Raw genomic sequence first — 8,895 nt, forward strand, 5'->3', positions numbered from 1 at the left:
CGTTGTTGTAACTTCTTTCTGCCAGGATGGGGAACATCTGCTCACAGTAGCGGTTGGTAAATCGCGCAGTGTCCTTTGCTGGGAAGGCTTTCTCTTTTTCATCAACCTTTATAATCTTCTTAATTCTTTTTGTTGAGGGCTTAACTGCAGTTGAAGATAGTTATGCCACTAATGCTCTTTTTGTTCCTCTTCTTGCTGGTGGTTTGGGAGTAGCTTTCTCTTTGCCTTTCTTGGTGGCCATCCTAAAAGAAAGAAAAGAGAAAGTATGTTAAAATGTGAAGGGTTAGAGTGAGAAAGAAGGTGGGAAAGGTGGTAAACAATGCACATGAAAGATGAATGATGCTAACACATGGTCATGACTACATGTGAAAAATCATCCATGGAAAAAATAACAAGTGCATAAGATGACAAATAAATGCAAGGTGTTTATTGGCATGCCGGCAAAAGCATGAGTAGCATAGATCAAGCATTCAATGTCCAAGTTAGATTACCGAGCCTTTCAAACTAATAACCTGTTTGTAATAACAATTATATTTAAATAATAAAATAAAAGAATGTTTTTTGTGAAAAGCAAGCAATTAGAGTAGTAGATTAAAAGAAATCTCAAAATGGTGCACAATGCCATATGGGCGTTTTCACAAACACATAGCATGCATGGTGAATAAGCTATTGAAAGTATTGAATTGAACATGCAAGCAACCCTTAAAAATTAATATATAATTGCCAAACAATTCCTTAACAATCCACAAGCAAATCATAAGGAATAATAATGACCCTAATAAATTTTTAACACCAATTAAAAGAAAAAGAAAGAAAAAGAAAACATGGATAATGAAAGTGAAAAGAAAAAGAAAAGAAGAAGAAAACATAAAAATAAGAAGAAGAGTAGAAAAGTAAGGAGGGAAAAGAAAAGAAAAACCTTGATAATGGTGGTGAGAGAGAGAGAAAGTAGAAAGTGAGAAAGAAGGAAGAAGGAAGAAAGGGGAAGAGAAAGATAAGATATTAGTTCGAAACTCATTGTTGCCAAATTCCAGGGTGACGCGTTCGCGTAGTGGACGCGATCGCGTGGGTGGCCAATATTGGAAGACGACACGGACGCGTGGGGCACGCGTTCGCGTGGTAAGGCTTGTGCATCTATCACCAGTCCAGCCCCACTCCAGCACAACTTTTGGCCATGCACCCTTTCTTACGTCAATTTTCAGGTCACGCGTCCGCGTGGGTGACGTGGACGCGTGGGAGGCATTTTTCCCACATGACGCGGACGCGTTAGCGACACGGTCGCGTGGATCAATTTGTGCCTAAGGCACGCCTCTAGCCACGCTCTCGCGTGACTTTCTGTTAAGTTTGCGTTTGCTTCCCAGGGCCAATACGACGCGGACGCGTCGGTGACGCTGTCGCATCGCATGCCGCTTTCCTCCTTTCGCTTCTTTTTCTTTATATGCAATTCTACAAATGAAGATGCAAACTAGATGTGCTAATAATGAGAAGAGTTATTGAAAAAGAAAACTAAGAAGAAAGAAAGGAACGATCATACCATGGTGGGTTGTCCCCCACCCAACACTTTGCTTTAACGTCCTTAAGTTGGACGCTCCACTAGCTCAGTCTTCTGCTGTGGGTGGATCCTCCAAGAGGAAGATCTCTAGCTCCTTGGTTTTCGTCACCTTCTCACCATGATATAGCTTTAAGCGATGTCCATTAACTTTGATGAATTCAGAGCTTGAAGGATGACTCAGGTGGAAAACTCCGTATGGCTCAGCCTTCTCTACTCTATATGGACCTTCCCATCTTGATCTCAACTTGCCTGGCATGAGCCTCAGTCTAGAGTTGTAAAGGAGGACAAAGTCCCCAGGTTGGAACTCTCTCCTATTGATGTGCTTATCATGCATAGCCTTCATCTTTTCCTTGTACAGCCTTGAGTTCTCATAAGCTTCTAGGCGAACGCTTTCTAATTCTTGCAGTTGCAACTTCCTTTCAACTCCGGCTTTCTCAAATTCCATATTGCACTCCTTTACTGCCCAAAAGGCTTTATGCTCTACCTCAACTGGGAGGTGACAAGCTTTTCCATAAACTAAGCGGAAGGGACTCATCCCAATGGGTGTCTTGTATGTTGTTCTGTATGCCCAGAGTGCATCTTGTAGCCTGGTGCTCCAGTCTCTTCTATGAGGTTTGACTATCTTCTGCAATATACTCTTTATCTCTCTGTTAGACACCTCAGCTTGCCTATTAGTCTGGGGATGGTAGACTGTTGCCACTTTATGAACTATCCCATGCTTCTTTAGTAATCCTGTTAGTCTCCTATTATAGAAATAGGTGCCTTGATCGCTCACAATTGCTCATGGTGATCCAAAGCGACAAATAATATGGGTTCTAACAAAGGAAACAGCGGTGTTAGCATCATCAGTGCGGGTAGGAATTGCTTCCACCCATTTAGAAATGTAATCTACAGCTAATAATATATAAAAATGACCATTAGAATTTGGAAATGAACCCATGAAGTCAAGCCCCAAACATAAAAAATTTCACAGAAAAGCATAATCTGTTGAGGCATCTCATCCCTCTTGGATATATTACCAAACCTTTGGCATGGGGAACAAGATTTACAAAATTCAGCAGCGTCTTTAAAAAGAGTAGGCCACCAAAATCCATAGTATAAAATTTTTCTAGCTGTTCTTTGAGGGCCAAAATGTCCTCCACTCTCAAATGAGTGGCAGGCCTCTAAAATGGACTGGAATTCTGATTGAGGCACACACCGTCTAATTACCTGGTCAGCGCCACATCTCCATAAATATGGGTCATCCCATATATAATATTTGGACTCGGTTTTCATCTTGTCTCTTTGATGCTTAGTAAAGTTTGGAGGAAAGGTGCGGCTGACTAGATAATTAGCTACAGGCGCATACCAAGGGACTACTTCAGATACTGCTTGCAGGCTATCAAATGGGAAATTATCATCTATAGGAGTGGAGTCATCCCTAATGTGCTCAAGGCGACTCAAGTGGTCTGCCACTAGATTCTGGTTACCACTCCTATCCTTAATTTCTAAATCAAATTCTTGTAGTAGCAGTATCCAACGTATAAGCCTTGGTTTGGACTCCTTTTTAGCTGATAAATACTTTAGAGCTGCGTGGTCTGAGTACACTACTACTTTAGCACCAAGTAAATAGGCTCGAAATTTATCCAGAGCAAAAACAATAGCAAGAAGCTCTTTCTCAGTAGTAGTGTAATTAGACTGAGCGGCGTCTAAAGTTTTAGACGCATAAGCAATTAGAAAAGGATCCTTACCTTCACGCTGAGCCAGCGCCGCTCCTACTGCATGGTTGGAGGCGTCGCACATGATTTCAAATGGCTGGCTCCAGTCTGGTCCTCTCACAATTGGAGCTTGAGTCAAGTGGTCTTCAGCTTATCAAACGCTTGTTTGCAATCTTCACTGAACTTGAACTCAATATCTTTCTGCAGTAGTCTGGATAAGGGTAGTGCTACCTTACTAAAGTCCTTAATGAATCTCCGGTAAAAACCTGCATGGCCAAGGAATGAACGGACTTCCCTCACAGAGGAGGGGTAAGGTAAACTAGAAATAACATCCACCTTTGCTAGATCTACAGAAATGCCAATATTAGACACAACATGTCCTAGTACAATCCCTTGTTTAACCATAAAGTTACATTTTTCAAAATTCAATACAAGGTTTGTACTGACACATCTATCTAATACTCTAGATAAACTATCCAAGCAAAGGCTAAATGAATCACCATAGACGCTAAAATCATCCATAAAAACTTCCGTACAGTCCTCAATAAGGTCAGAGAAAAGACTCATCATGCACCTTTGGAAAGTAGCTGGTGCATTGCATAAGCCAAAGGGCATTCTCTTATAAGCATAAGTTCCAAAAGGACATGTAAAAGTAGTCTTTTCCTGATCTTCAGGAGCTATATGGATTTGAAAATAGCCTGTATAACCATCTAAAAAGCAATAATGGAATTTACCTGACAGGCGATCAAGCATCTGATCAATGAATGGCAATGGCTAATGATCCATGCGAATGGCTTGGTTGAGATGCCTATAGTCAGTGCAAACTCTCCATGAATTCTGCACTCTAGTTGTCAGAAGCTCTCCATGCTCATTTCTTACTGTTGTGATTCCAGACTTCTTGGGCGCCACTTGTACTGGACTGACCCATTCGCTATCTGAGATGGGGTAAATGATATCTGCTTTAAGTAGCCTGGTCACTTCTTTCTTGACAACTTCTAAGACGGTGGGATTCAGTCTTCTCTGAGGTCGATGGACAGGCTTTTCTCCCTCTTCTAGAAATATTCTGTGCTCACAAACTTGAGGGTTGATGCCTACTATATCCGCCAGGCTCCATCCAATTACTTTCTTGTGTTTCCTCAGCACACTGAGTAGCTGTTCTTCTTGTTGGGAAGTGAGTTTTTTTGCAATAATAACTGGAAACTTCTGCTTGTCCTCAAGGTAAGCATACTTGAGGTGTGGAGGGAGGGGCTTTAATTCTAATTTCTGCTCATGGCCAGGCTCTGGATCATCCGGAGCTGGTGATAATGGCAAAGTGCCCTCACTATCCTCTGAAAGTGTCCCCACACTTGGACCTTGTCCTGTGTACTTCTTTTCTAATTCCTCCTGGTGAACTTCAGCCACGGTTTCATCTATGATGTCACACTGGGAGATAGAAAGATCATCTGGAGGGTGCTTCACAGCTCCATTTAAACTGAACTTCACTATTCTGCCATCTATTTCAAAAGAATAAGTTCTGGAAAATGCATCCAGCTTGAACTTTGAAGTCTTCAGGAATGGTCTTCCAAGCATGATTGATGATGGCCTTCCTGAGTCATTAGGGGGCATTTCCAGGATATAGAAGTCAATGGGAAATTTGAGCCCCTTAATGCTCACTAATACATCTTCAGCAATTCCAACCAATGTAATAATGCTTTTATCTGCTAACACAAAACAAACTGCCGACCTTTTTAAGGGAGAGAGCCTCAAAGTATCATATATAGACAAAGGCATTATACTAACACATGCTCCTAAATCACACATGCAGTCAGAAAATATCACACCTCCAATAGTACAGTTAACCATGCATGGACCTGGATCACTACACTTCTCAGGTATACCTCCCATTAAAGCAGATATAGAACTACCTAAAGTAATAGTTTCTAATTCATTAATTTTGTCTTTATGTATTGATGCGAGCGAAAATTGGCGAGTTAAGAATGATTATAAAATATGCGTTGCAAGTATAGTTCTCAACCAACCAGAAATCCGCTTATCAATTTAAAAGGGTGTCACAGAAATTAAAATTAAAATACTGGGAGTATGAATCCCAGGTCGTCTCCCAACGAGTTGCAGAAAAGTGTGCTATTTTATTAATCAGATGTTTTCAAAAAAGGTTTGAGTTGAATGGCAGAGAATTAAATTAGAGAATTTATATAAATTTAAATAAAAACCTTGACTGGGAGTTGATTAGCTGGAAGCCCTATTCTTGTCGGAGTACTCTCAAGATTAATTGACAATTGAGGGTTATTATGTTTAGTTGTCCCTTACTAAGTAAGGGAAAGTCAAACGAATTAGAGTGTTGTATCTATCCACAAGTTCCAATCCGCTCTTGGGAGGATTGGTGTTAACGACTAGAGAGCAATCCAACAATAAACCCAATTGCAATCTTTTTCTTGAGCATTCCAACTCAAGGATTCCTTTTAATCAATTCCCCATCAAGTTAGGGAACTACTCGCTCATTGTAAATGTAAAATTCATAACATAAGAAAGGGAATTAAAGAAAGACATGATAAATAATGGTCAAAGGATTAATTGAAAATAAAAAGTAATTCTTGTATTTAATAAATGCTAAAATAATCCAATAGTAAAATTAAGTAAATTAAGGAACATGGAAGAGTAAGAGACAAGTAAAGAGAACGAACTAGAATGTCGAAGTCTTGATGAGGCAATAACTCTTCTCAATATCCAAATGCAAAAACAATGAACATGACAAATCCTAAAAACTATGAATATGTAGAGAGAAAACCTAGAGGAGAGGAAAACTAGATCTCAAAACTAAAACTACGCGGAATGAATGTTGTTATTGGTTTCTGCATGTTCTCTGGCTCTAGTCTGCTTTTCTGGGCCGAAAACTGGGTCAAAATAAGGCCCGAAATCGCCCCCAGCGATTTTGCAAATTATGCGGATCGCGCATGTCACGCGGTCGCGTCATCCATGCGGCCGCATCACTGCGATTTCCTCTCTTTCGCGCGGTCGCGTCATTTATGCGGCCGCGTCACTTCTCGCTGGTCATCTCCTCAATTCCTTGTGTTCCTTCCATTTTTGCAAGCTTCCTCTCCAATCTCCAACTCATTCATGCCCTATAAAGCCTGAAACACTTAACACACAGATCACGACATCGAATGGAATAAAGGAGAAATAAAATACATAATTAAAAGTCTCTAGGAAGCAAGTTTTCAATCATGCAATAACTTCAGAAAGGAATTATAAATGCATGCTTATTTAATGAATAAGTGGGTAAAGATCATGATAAAACCACACAATTAAACACAATATAAACCATAAAATAGTGATTTATCAACCTCCCCACACTTAAACATTAGCATGTCCTCATGCTTAGTTGAAAGAGATAAAATGAATGAGTAGGAACATGTAAAACCCATGCAATGCAATGCAACCTATATATATGAATGCAACTATATGATTTTTGTCCACTTGATCAAAAGTAAGTAAGCTCTTCAAAATAATTACAAATCAAATTCCACTAACTCAATTCTTATATAGTAAGAACAGATAAAAATGTAAGAAGATAGCTCAAGAAAGCAGGGAACATAATATTTCAAGCATGGAACCCTCACTGATGATGTATGTACACTCTAGTCTCTCTAGTGTATAGGGTAATCACTCTATCCTTCTCTAATCATGCTCTCTAATTTTTGTTCTTCTCCTAACCAATCAACAATATTTAATATACCAATGCAAACATCATGAGGTCTTTTCAAGGTTGTAATGGGGCCAAGGTAAGGGTAAGGATACATATATGGCTAAGTAAGCTTATAAATTGAATCTTTAATTAACCCAAGCTTTAACATAACCTATATATATTCTATATAACTTTTAAAATTCATACCTAGCTACCCAGAAATCTCTTTCACATCCATACTCATGTTTCAACCCTTTGTTTTAATTTTATCATACATGCATTGATATTTGAATGCTTGACTTAGCATTGGGGTAATTTTGTCCCCCTTTTTTTTTATTTGTTGAATATTTTTGGATTTTTTTTTCAACATAAACATAAACATAAACATAGCTTATCAATGCACATAGATTTTTAATTCTTATAGTTTCACATGAGTAGGTATCCAAATTCCCATTATATTATCATGATTCATTCCCTTATTATCCTTTGTTCCCACAATTTCCTATACTTAAATAACATACACAATTCTATCTTAAGATAACCAAAGATTCAATTTGGGGTATATACTTATTTTTCTAGTTAAGACTAGTAATGTGGTAAAATATAGAACAAATGGGATTTAAAGACTCAAAGTGGCTAACAAAGGTAATTGAAAGGGTAGGCTTTATTTGGATAAGTGAGCTAAACAAATAAATGGCCTCAATCATATGCAAACATATAAATATAATAAACATTGGACATATAGGATGAAACAAAATATAGATTACAATCATAGAGAAGTAAACACACAAGAATAAAATAATTATGGTTAAATAATGTAACCATTCATAAAGGCTCAAATCTCACAGGTTGTGTGTTCTTTAGCTCAAAAATCATGTTCCAAATACAACTTCAAGCAAATTTAACATAAAAGTTTTAATTAAAATTAGTGAAATTTTGTTCCAAAGATAGGGTCTTAGAAGAAACCTATTGTCTTTTCAATCAAGCAGAACATGCATGCAACTAACCTATTACTATGCAATTTATCCTATTCTACAAAAAAAAAATCTAACTAAATATCCTAATTTATTGGTGCTAGGGAAGAGAAATTACCTCCGGAAGTCAGGTACTGACCGACCTCCCCACACTTAAGGCTTTGCACCGTCCTCGGTGCCATCTGTCAAGAACAAAGGTGTGCTGGTAGCAGTATCTTCACAGTGGGGGCCATCATGGCTCCCTGTGCTAGTAAAAGAAGTGGAGTCCGGGGTATCTGAGTCCTTGAATTTTCCCATGATCAGCTCCTTGAGGTATGTGAATCAGCGCTTGTTACGGCGCTCTCTCAGCTTAGCTTTCTGTTCCTACCGATCCAACTTTTCAAGTATCTGATGGAGCAGTTGGGCTATTGTAGGTGCTTGTGGTGTTGAAGAGGGAATATCTTCAACTGGTTTAGTGGGCTGGCTGGTAGTGGCTGCTGGAAGTCTAAGGTACTTCCCATTGGGGACATACTGATCATCCCGTGGAAGCATGGCTTTGGTGTCCCTAGCTCTGTAGGAGACTCCGGCTGCTGAGACAAGATCTGAAACCAGGACGGGGAAAAGTAAGTTACCCGCGATTTGTACGTGTCCCATGGCATTCCGGATGTGTCTTGATAGATTCAGAGGTTGGTCTGTAAGGATGCACCATAGTAGAACGGCCATGTCCGCAGTGAAGGAGGACTCGTGAGTGCTCGGAAAGACGTAATGGGACATAATCTGTGCCCATACGCGAGCCTCCAAGGTAAGTGCTGAAGCCGAAATTCTCTTAGGGCGGGTACGATGGTATCCGTAGATCCATCTGCTGCCAGGTAGTACGATAACTATGAGAACAGCGTCCCAGTCAAATTGGTACAGCTGGCGCTTGAATGCGGCTTCTTGAAAGGCATCCAATCTTTCTGGAATAGGGGGAAGACTTAGAACTTTTTGAATGGCCTCTTCTGTAATGGGACT

Source organism: Arachis ipaensis, chromosome B6 (assembly GCF_059453495.1).
Source record: "Arachis ipaensis isolate K30076 ecotype BB chromosome B6, ASM5945349v1, whole genome shotgun sequence".
NCBI lineage: Eukaryota > Viridiplantae > Streptophyta > Magnoliopsida > Fabales > Fabaceae > Arachis > Arachis ipaensis.